Genomic DNA, 11,105 nt, shown 5'->3' on the forward strand with positions numbered 1-11,105 from the left:
CTAGACCTCCACTTGCTAGAAAAGGGGAGAGGGCGATGCATTGAACGTCCGTTAGGATCTCCTGATCTAGCTTCATTCGCGGGTTCACAAGTATGTACGCATGTGTTAGCGGCATGTCATGCCACAACATCACCACAGAAAAAACACATATGAATAAGAATGAACCACTACTGAGCAAAGCTGATCCGACTGTGCTGATAGGCCTCCACGATTTACCCTAGACTAGGCCCCTGCTATCCCTGTGGGAAATGCTCATGCAACACCAAACCACCACCATCATGGTGCCTATCTCTTGCAGGGACGCACCTCGCCACAAAATTATTGTGTGTAGCGCACAAGCCAAATGATGGCCCGTCATCCACAAAACCGAAGCGTCGCCGCTATTACCCCAAATGATGACAAGCAAACAGTGATGCTCAACCGATACGAAGAGCTATAAGCACCCCTTTGGGTGTAGGGTTTGCCGCCTCCTCGGCAAGGTCAAAAGTAGTGCCGAGGTAGATGGAAAGAGATTACCGTGCTCCGTAAGGTGGAGAGGTCCCCATTGCTGCCTGCCAGGCAGGATGAGGGTACAAAGGGGCTGGGATGGGGAGGGAGGTGTCATAGGCGGCGAAATATTGGTGATGACGGCAGGCTTTCGGGGTAGGCTATTTTCGTTTGGCAGTGTGTTTATTCTTTAGGATTTCCTCTATATGTCCATAGTTTAGTTTTCGCAAAAATAAAATTGAAAAATGCATCCATAGATTCATATCTTGCTCGCCAACACATTGGTTTACTTGAGTCTTTCTTTAGTAAGTGTACAGAGAAGATGGAACCAAGGGCTTTTCCTGTGAATGTTACTAAATATGGCAAAATTAATTTGGTAAGACCCATCGTTATCAGCTGTAAACTACTCACATCTTTATATGGAAACTAAGGTCGTGCAACAGTCCTATGTTCGTTAGGTTTTTATATATGTTTATCTTATGATGTTAGTGGGAATGGTACTGGAATCCATGCACTTTCCCGACAGCAGGATAACTAAATCTAGAGGCTAAACGCAACCAGCAATCCAATTGGTTCACTATGGCTTGGGCAAATCTAGTTTCCACTAGTAGTCAGATAAAGCAATGTGTGAGATCTGCTTTTCACCTGCAATCCTATAAAGTACAATGATTAACAACAATATATAACTTCCACACTTGACTTCATATTGACTTCGCTGGGTTTCACCTAGATCTCCAACAAAAACTATATCTTGAAACTTTTATTTTGTCCTTTTTGTTACTCATACAGAATTCCGGTGCATACATGTACAAAATGATATATTTTTTGTATAGCGTTGTATACCAACCCAAGATTGAAGGGATTAATTGAATATCTAGCCTATGAGTTTTCTTCCCGTAATGTCTAGCCTATAATTTAAACAACTTAGGATATTTTGCCATCTTAGATGGTGAAACTTCTGTTGATGGTACATTTGGCGAGTTACTTTGGAAAATTCTAGTCCTTAATTAGTTTATTCATTTTCTCATCTTTCCTTTATATTTTTTTGCTTTACACAAGTTGTATTAGCATTTTTTAATTATATCATGCTTCTCGTATGTCCACTTTCAAATCACTGCTATTAAACAAAAGAAAATTCCATGGTTAACTTTATAAACTAGAGCCTAGAGGATACTGCGTGTGTTGCCATGGGAATTGGTTGATGAAAATTTGGGTTAATAGTATGAGCACCAAAATTAAAAATTACATATGGCTTATTATATTGATTTGTATAGTTGTAAAAATATTTATCTAATATAAGTATAATAATTGAATGGAAAACACTTTCCCTTGCATGGTTGAATGTTTTGGTTCGTATTTTCCCATGCATGTTGAGGTGCGCCTTATCCCACTCACAATTGGGGCTCATTCGGTTTGGAGGAAATCAAAACGTAGGAATTATGAGTAGTATAGGAATTTGATAGGATGGCACTTGCCATCCTAAGGAGTTGACTTGCCTCGTTCCTATGCGCAAAATGAGCTTTGAGTGGATGTGAAGTTTCCTCCAAAAACATAGGAAATGAGTAGTATTCCTACGAAATTCCTATACGCATTTCCTACAAACCGAATGCATATATAGGAAATTTTCCTCCGGAATCCTTGTTCCTATGTTTTTTGTATGAAAATCCTCCAAAATGAATGAGGCATTGTATGGTGAGGTTGCATGCTTGTATGTTTAGATAAATAAGTTAGTGGGGATGACTTTCTTAGGTATATAGGATTTGGATTTATAGTTATCTTACAATGACTCAGTTTAGCAATACGGATGAAAAATAGTCTCTTCATTCCTGTTTTCAGTACTGTGATATTAATAGATGTTTTCTTGCAAAAAAACATCAATTGACTTAGGATGTATAGCTGGGTGAAAACACCCCTCTTCGGACAGATTCTCATCCATATAGCTGGTCATACATGCATGCATGGGTGTACAAAATGACCATGTATGTATATCTTGTTACACCAAAAAAATTATACCATCGAGAAATTACACAAATCAAGCTTGAATTGATATAAGTGCCAATTAATGACATATGTATACTACAAAAGCATGTGAAAATTCTTGAACCGGAGGAGACGACACGACGGCAACATATCCATATACAATGTGTACCTAAGCCCCATGCATTAGACAACCACATATAAACCATATGGAGGTTTTCCTAATGAGCGCTTGTTTGGGCTATTCTTTTCGAGATAAGACAACATGCATGGTTTACATAAAACGAGATAATATACACTTACCAAATACCGACGTACTAGAGGCTCGATGCATGTCTACAGTATTATCATACACATATGATCAAGTACGTACTTGTTTAACCCTTCACTTTTGAAGGAAAGGAGTTACTGAATGTTGTGGTTCAGTTTATTGTTCTAGCATCAAAAAGTTTTTAACATCAACTATACCACAAGTGAAGTAGCCTTGCAATAGAGTTGTTAAGACTCTTATTTATAAATATAATAATTTTAGAAGTACAATATACACATACTTGCACATTAAGTCTTCAAAACAAGATAAAAGTTACTCCCTCCGTCCGGAAATACTTGTCATCAAAATGAATAAAAGGAGACGTATCTAGACATATTTTAGTTCTAGATACATCCTTTTTTATCCATTTTGATGAGAAGTATTTTCGGACGGAAGGAGTACATAGCAAGCACATACATGATCTCACACTATTACTTATCTTCAGTTTTTTCCATGATAATAGCGGGAGTTAGTTTCCTCCACCTTCTGTGTTCTCCTTGGAACTGTGGAACATCCCTTGGCAGGGGTAGTTCCCTAGTGAACACGCATGATGTATTTCCTCACCAGCAGGGGTACTCCTTCCATCAACAGAACTAGAAGTCAGTTTGCGCATGTTCTTCACATGCATTGCATTCCCTTCGATGTTCCTTGAACGCACAAATGGGCATGAATTGGTGAGAAGCATTGCCATGATCACACACACAATGACTTTCATTGTCGATACTTCTTGCAGGCCCTAAGAAATAAACATACATAGGTCAGTCACTGAGCATCATTTTATGCAGTCTGTATAAAAAACCATAAAGAGTGATATGGTAATAAGGGTTTTCAAAATAATGCAACATCGAATGCACATGCATAAGACTGTAAATATTCACCAAACAAGGATATTGCTGAAGTGCAGCTAAAGGCTTGTAATGCACCTTCTCTTGGTAGCCAAAAATGAGAAATTGTGATGCACTACTTATAGGAGACAAAAGTGGTGATGTTCGATTTGAACTATTCAAGGTAAATCTTCTGGGGTAAAAACTTGATTCTCCACCAAGAAAAGATACTAGACAACTGAAAGTGGGTGAATTTGATGTACCTGGAATATGATAGGTCAATTTGCATTAATTGTAAGACTTTATCATGTGTCTCTAAACATTGTGAATGGATATATATTTTCTCGCCCAACATTATCACACCAGGAGAATGAAAGGTGTAATGATAGATTGAATGTTTCTACTTTTTCAGTTGTCTGGTTGCTCTGAAAAAAGAGTGCCTTATTTAACCATTAAATATAATGTACAATGCAGTTCGAGATGTACTTTATTAGGGGTGACTTTGAAACTAAATATTGGCCTTGGCTCAAGAAAGACCGGTGTTCCATGTCATACTCTCTGAAATTAACACCATGGCACGACATTGTCATGTTCCACCATCTCTTCAGCACCACCACAGTATGTGTTTCAGCATATTTCACTCCTTGCATGTTGACGGTATTGTTGATCATTCTATTTCGGCGCTCCCTGAAGTGAAAGTTTCATTTTGTTACTGGGCGGAACCAAAATATTGACTATGTTCTTGAAAAAAGAATAAAAAAGCTGCCTATGAGGTTGCTCATTTTTTGGAATTATATATGGTTGGCCATTCTCATCCATGGAGTTGTATTTGATTTTCATTGTAATGACTTCAGTCATTCTCTTTACGCACTAACATTATGTCCTTGTTCATAAGGAACCAAGATATGCAGATGGTAATCTTGGTTCTTAGTTTGCGAATGACTAGCTAAAACTGTGTACTGAATGTCGGTTTATTAAGATGATATATAAAGGGAATTGTGGCACTCTTTCATGTAGAATATTTATTTTAAATGTTATAAACCTGCTAATTACTACTTCGTGTAAGTACCTATATTTTTATGCAAATGAGATAAGTGAAAGCAGTTAAGTGAATTACTATAGATAAGTCACACTTCAAATGACCATAGGTTCATAATGGAGAAACCTAATCCACCATCTTTTTTAAGACAAGACAGCTGAAAATTACATCCACGGTTTCATTATTTAAATAGAAATTTGTATTTTACCACTGGAGATGCTAGCGCAAGATGCCATATGGATCTTCCAAAGTAAATTTCTAGATTGTGCCATAAATAGTAAAAGAAGGTATATGTTTACCTTAGCTTTGAAGTCATGGGGGGAGTAGTTTTCTCCCCACCACCATTTCCCCACACAATCTCCAGTTAGTGGAGTATCCATTTTCCATGGTAGATTGTCAAATGTGAACAAACAACGAGGCAAACATCCATTCTTGCCCCCTATAAGTAGCTCATCACATCACACTAAGTTTATTCTCTACTAGAGAGAATTGTATGAAACCATTCAGTTCAACCAATTTGAGCAGAATTATGTAAGTATCACTTCTTGCATTTCGAAGTGCATTGTCTTCCTGCAGTTATCCTAATTAACAGTCTTGTTTTCTTATTTCCATTAGTACATTATTCGTAATGAAGATCGGTGCGGTCATGTTTGTTGGGCTGATTTTTATCAACTTATGCACCTGCATGCCAAGAAATGTTGCGAACCATGAATCTCACAATACAGCGGTGCCACAGAAGGAAATGCGCAGTCTGATGTCTGGCACTGATGGAAGGAACGGACCTCCGAGCAATGATCACCAGTGCCCACTTGGGACCTACCCTAATTGCCAAGGGATGTCCCAGAATACTCAAGAAGCAGCTCAAGATGTTGGAGGAAACTAAGGCAAACTGAGGGATTATGAGATGGAATGAATACCCCCAGTTTATGTTGCTTTTACTTCCACATACGGAGTAATTTGGCATGAGATATGTTCCATGTTGTCAATGTTTCTGTGTTGTCTGTCCGTAGTACCCTATATGCTACACACCATCAAGTTCTCAGGAATGTACCTATCATATATGCTACTGATGTACTGTTTGAATTGATGTGATACTTTGAGTAAAATATTTTCAAAGCTAAGATGCATTGAAGTGTGCTGCATATGCACTCCCACCGCACTTTGACGCTCATCTAGAGATGCTTATGCTTCTAACGAAGCATCCCTCGGGCAGAGATGCTTAGGTTTATGCTTGTTCCGTTTCAGAGGAAAGAACACACCTTTGGAACTCTACTATGGCTCTCAAGTCTGAACTCATGTTTATCTCCAGAAGAAAGTCGCTGCATATTTCAGGGTGAACACAAATCTTTCATCAAATTCGTAAAATGCAGCAAGCCTTGTGCGTGTCAAAGCTTAGGCTTCAGGATGTACTTGGAAATATACCAACAAAAAAATGATCTTAGCAGTCGTAGACTGAAACAAGCAAAATCAGTGCTCAACTAGTTTCTCTTATACTTTTAGTCGCCAGCAGCCTGTTCTTGCAAGAGTCGGCGAAAGACAGAGTAAGTTTACATAAATAAATTGTTGTCCCCTAACAGTGTTGCCACATGCCTGAAAGCATCTAATCAACGAACAAAAAAAAAGACCATCCATGCATATATGCAAATTAGAAAAACAATGCTGAAAGCCAGAAACCCATAAGTAAGCAACAACATTTCGAAAAGGCCATTGGATATGCCCCATGCCTGAACATTTACTGGATCACGATTGAGAAATGCCAGCTAGTAAACGTCAAATGCATATGTTATACGTACTCCATAAGCAACAGTAGTACTCAACTACCTTCAGTTAACATTAGAAGGCTGCAAGTACTACATTTAGATGGCAGAAAACAGAAACAGAGTCCAGACCAAACAAATAGAACCATGTAGAGATTACTTCAGTAAAATAAGAGAACTGCTAGTTAACTGTCTAATAGCAAAAGGACACCAGAACCTGTAGAAGCATCGTACTCAAATTAAAGATCAGGTAGTAAAACAATGTCTGTTAGGCAAGTAAGTTGCATCCGTAAACCATTATATGTCAAGACTTAAACCATACTGACAATGATCAAAGCACCAGCAGCGGGTAGCAATTGGCCCATTTCATTACCTGATTTAAGCAAATTGACTCCTGAAGATAAGAACTAAATGAGAAACGAAAATTTGAAATAATGGGTTGTAGAAATGTGTAAAGAAAGTAAGCAACCTGGATATCCAAGTACAGTTCTGTAACAATTCACTGTGGTTTACACCGCAAAAAGAAAAAGAACAGCAGAAAACAGGCCTTCGAGAGCAGAACAACTTTCAGAACAGCAAAATTTTGCACTACTAAATTCCAGAACAGAAAAATTCAGCGTTACTTTTCTGAAGGACCAATTTTGCATCATTTCAAGACTGAGAATGTGAATGGACAAGTGGCGATGCAAAAACATTTTGCTGCCATGCTTTAAAGAATAGCTCTTTTTTTAAGGAAAATGCGAGGGCCTCATAGTTTAAGATCAGGCTGGTGACCCAACCGGAAGAGTTTGTCAGTTTAGCTTATCACCGGTCGGACCGCTGGCTCAGCCAGTCCATTGGCGACAAAAATAGAATATTAAGCTATTTCTTTTTAAAATGGCAACAGATCAAATAAATACAAATAATATTGAATATAAACCAATAATAAATCACAAGGTATTGGGCCTGAGGAGGTCAGGAGTTCAATCCCAATCTTAGGCACCACTATCTGATTTTTTTCTTGTATTACTCCTACAAAGGATGTTGGAGTACCTGCCTCCTCTGCCCATTCGGGGGCACCAGCGGCCCCTGGACCCTGTCCCTGTGATCGCTCCCCTGGACTACCTTCTGCCTACCTGTCGACCTCCCTGCGGTCCGATCTCGTTAACCCGTGTCTCACATCCCTGGCGACGTTGGAGGTAAATGACCTGTGGAATGCGGGTGCGGGCGCATGGGCCCCCCTCTCGTGTAGGCTTTCTGTGACGGTCCTAGTCCTTCTCTTCTCTCTATTTTTGTGCCAGCTCTTTCACTTCTCCCTTCATTTCTACTAGTTTGATCAATGCCACCTGGTCGGCCCTCTTTCTGTCCACTAGATGTTATTGGACTATGTCGGAGCTAGCAAAATGCTAGAGGTCTTCATGTCGGCACGTTATCGGATCATTGTATCCACTCTCTATTTTATACTTGGGATGAAATGTTTTCTCTTTTTCTGTACGGCTTTTTCGGTGCACCCTTTGTCATTACCTGGTTGTTCAACATTCAGATCGCAGATGCGTTGCGGGGGGGGGGGGGGGGGGGGGGGGGGAGGGGGGGCTGGTTGGCACATCACCGGCCAGGTGTGTCTTTTCTCTCTTCTTTTATTTCTATTCTATATCCGCTCTTTCGGTGCTCCCTTTTGTTTATTCGGTTGTTGAAACTGTGGACCGCGGAGGCATTCCCCCCCCCCCCTCATGTTGTGTCTTTTGGGTCGCGCGTTCATGCAGCATCTCTTGCTCCGGGGTGTGGGGACGCGGCGGCTATTTCTTAAATTAAGCAAGACAGTCGGAACTCCCGCTGCGATCTTCAACAGTAATGGGCGTGCCCACTTCGGCTCTTTTGATGCTCCTTCCTATGTACCCGACTGTTCAACGGTGCCTGGTAGGCCCTATTTTCATCCATTCAGTTATTTGACGTTGTTGGGGCTACCTAGATAGTGAGGCCATCTGGTAGGCACATCACCGGCCCGGTGTGTCCCTTCTCTCTTCTTTTACTTCTATTCAATGTTCGCTCTTTTCGTGCTCCCTTTTGTTTATTCGGTTGTTGAACATGTGGATGGCGGAGGCGTGCCCCTCCCCCCTCAGGTTGTGTCGTTTGGATCACCCATTCATGTAGTGTCTCTTGCTCTTGTGTGTGGGGAAGTGGCGATTGTTTCTCGCATTAAGCCAGACCGTAGGAACTCTCGCTATGAGCTTCAACAGTAATGGGCCGGGCCACACGTGCACACTTTTTAAGATAATAGTGAAAAGGAGTGCCGCGGGGGGATTCAAACCATGGTCTCGTAGATAGATTGCAACAGTGCTAGCCACCAGGCTAGTGTCGGGATTCTGATCAAGTAATAGGGCGGGGTGTAGTTGAGACAAAGTGAGCCCGAGTCTCACTGGTTTTGTTTTTTGGTTTGTCTTTTTCCTTCCAGGATGTTTCTTTTCTTTTTTTACTTCTTTGTTTTTTCATTTGTTTCTTCGATTTTCTTTTGGTTATTTTGTTTCTTTTTTGGGTTTCATTTTGTTTCCTCATATATATGTTTAGAATTTTTGGAAGTGTAAACAAAAGTAAAAAAGAAATAAGAAAATAAAACAAAAGGTCAACGGGACAAAAAAAGAGGCAGTAATCTCGCACGAGCTGGGCCGGCCCATTTAGGCAGGCTCCTTCAACGAGAACCGACTCTGTCTAGCTTGTAGCGAGACATACTCACGGACATGTGGGGAGGGCCAGTGGGTGTCGGACGTTTGGCCCGCTGGACCTCATTTGTTTCCTGCTGGACTCGGCCTTCTATTCTATGTTTTCATGTGTCGGCTCTTTTAATGCCCCTGCTATTCAATACCGCCTGGTCAGACCTTCTTTTCCACCAGAAAATTGGATACAGGCAAAGCTACCAGAATGGTGAAGGCTATAGAGAATCAATCTGTAGTTGGATGGTTATTAGGACAGTTGTATCTCTAGCCCACCAGGGTTCAAGTCCTAGGCTTGACATTGGTGCTCGCATTTTTTGGATTTATTAAGCCCGCTCAGTCTCTCAGAGGCGGCCATAGGAGTAGGGTGTGCGTGTGTGCGTTTATAGGAATGATTGTATGCTCATGTATGTGAGCAACTTTGATTATACTGTGTTCTAGGCTATCGAGTTGGCACATCATGGGGCAGTGTATCTCTTCGCATTCTTTTTTTAGATAACCACTTATCTGAAATCACTAGTAAAGGGGTACCCCTTGTAAAGGTCAATTCCATTTATCTAGGTTGCGACAAGTTATGCACTTCCCTTTTTTCATAGATTTGCTTTTCCAAAACGTTTTATCTCTTGAGCTAATTGTCCAAATCGCAAACATTTTTCACCGCGTCGAGATCTTCGAAATTCGATCTCATGTTAACAGTTTTGACCAAAAAAATCCAAAAAAAATAAACAGAAGAAAGAAGCTAAGATTCTGAAGCACAAATTCTTTTCCTTTTCCAAGAGGCATGTAGTTGTGCCTCTCGCGGGAACAAATCTCTGCCTCCATGAGAAGCAAGTATGTGCCTCTCGCAAAAGAAAAAAAACGTGTTCTTTACATTTCCGAGAGGCACAACTATGTCTCTCGCGGAAGCAAAACTGTGCCTCCACGAGATGCAAATCCGCGCCTCTCGTGGGAGAAAACAATAATATGTTTTTTTCCTTTTTCTGAGAGGCACAGTTGTGCCTCTAGCTAAGCAAACCTGTGTCTCCACAAGAAGCAAATGTGCGCCTCTCGTAGAAGAAAAAAAGCACGTCTTTTTTCTTTTTCGTTGTGCCTCTCAAGACGCAAACTTGTACCTCCACAGGAAGCAAATTTGTGCCTCTCGGGGAAGGAAAAAAAATGCAATTTTTCCTTTTCGGAGAGGCACAATTGTGTTTCTCACGTAATCAAACTTGTGCCTCCACGAGAGTCAAATATGTGCCTCTTGCAGAAGAAAAATAATTATGTTTTCACTAAAAAAATTCAATTTTTTGGGGGGTCCAAGATCTAGAGGAGACAAAAGGTGAAAAGCCGAAAAAACCCATGTAACACCCGAAAACGTGTATAAAAAAATCCCCTAATAGTGCCCAGAATGCGACACGCGACAGCGGCTGAGTGCGCGCCAAGCACACTTAAAGTGATCCTTAGAGGCTCCCACAAGGGTAACCCTGAGCAATTAGTTGATCTACCTCTTCTCTATTTTTCTATAAAGGTTTTTTGGTACCGCATTGTTGTTACCCGGCTACTTAACGTTGCCTGATCGGCCCACTTTTTTTTCAGTTATTAGACGTTGTTGGGGTTGCCCGGTTGGTGCAAACTGCTTGTCTCATTTTCTCTGTCCGCTCTTTTCGGTGCTCCCTTGTTGTTTACCAGGGTGTTGAATGCCATCTAGTTGGATTGGGTTTGTATGCTCTAGTTGTCGGGTCGGCATGATTGAATTGGGTTTGTATGCCCATCTGTAACACAATGATGCAGGCTGTAGTGTTTCACAATCACGTCACATGAGTCACATCTCCCCATATGCATTTATAGTCCCGTAAAAATTCACTCGCCTCTCCATGCAAATTATTTTGAACATATCTCTCCTTAGCTTCAAATAATGGAGAGACAATTTAACTGAAACATCTTAGTAGAAATGTGTTCTTTTGTAGCAGACAATTTAACTGATACATGGCTGCATACCATGTATCAGACTTAGAAAGGAAAATAGGGAAATAACAACTAGGATGG

The 11,105-nt window shown here is 40.7% G+C and overlaps 2 long non-coding RNA genes across 2 annotated transcripts; one reads left to right on the plus strand and one right to left on the minus strand.

Moving 5' to 3' along the window:
* Positions 1-2,942: 2,942 nt before the first annotated feature.
* Positions 2,943-3,705, minus strand: LOC123184385 (uncharacterized). The gene is made up of 2 exons (XR_006492958.1): positions 3,652-3,705; positions 2,943-3,509 (listed from the first exon to the last, which is right to left on the minus strand). It is a non-coding gene; the product is annotated as an uncharacterized lncRNA (long non-coding RNA).
* A 1,249-nt stretch (positions 3,706-4,954) lies between these two features.
* On the plus strand, positions 4,955-5,757 carry LOC123184386 (uncharacterized). Its single transcript, XR_006492959.1, has 2 exons — positions 4,955-5,167; positions 5,252-5,757. It is a non-coding gene; the product is annotated as an uncharacterized lncRNA (long non-coding RNA).
* The last annotated feature ends 5,348 nt before the right edge of the window (positions 5,758-11,105 follow it).

This window comes from Triticum aestivum, chromosome 2A (genome assembly GCF_018294505.1).
Source record: "Triticum aestivum cultivar Chinese Spring chromosome 2A, IWGSC CS RefSeq v2.1, whole genome shotgun sequence".
Classification (NCBI taxonomy): domain Eukaryota; kingdom Viridiplantae; phylum Streptophyta; class Magnoliopsida; order Poales; family Poaceae; genus Triticum; species Triticum aestivum.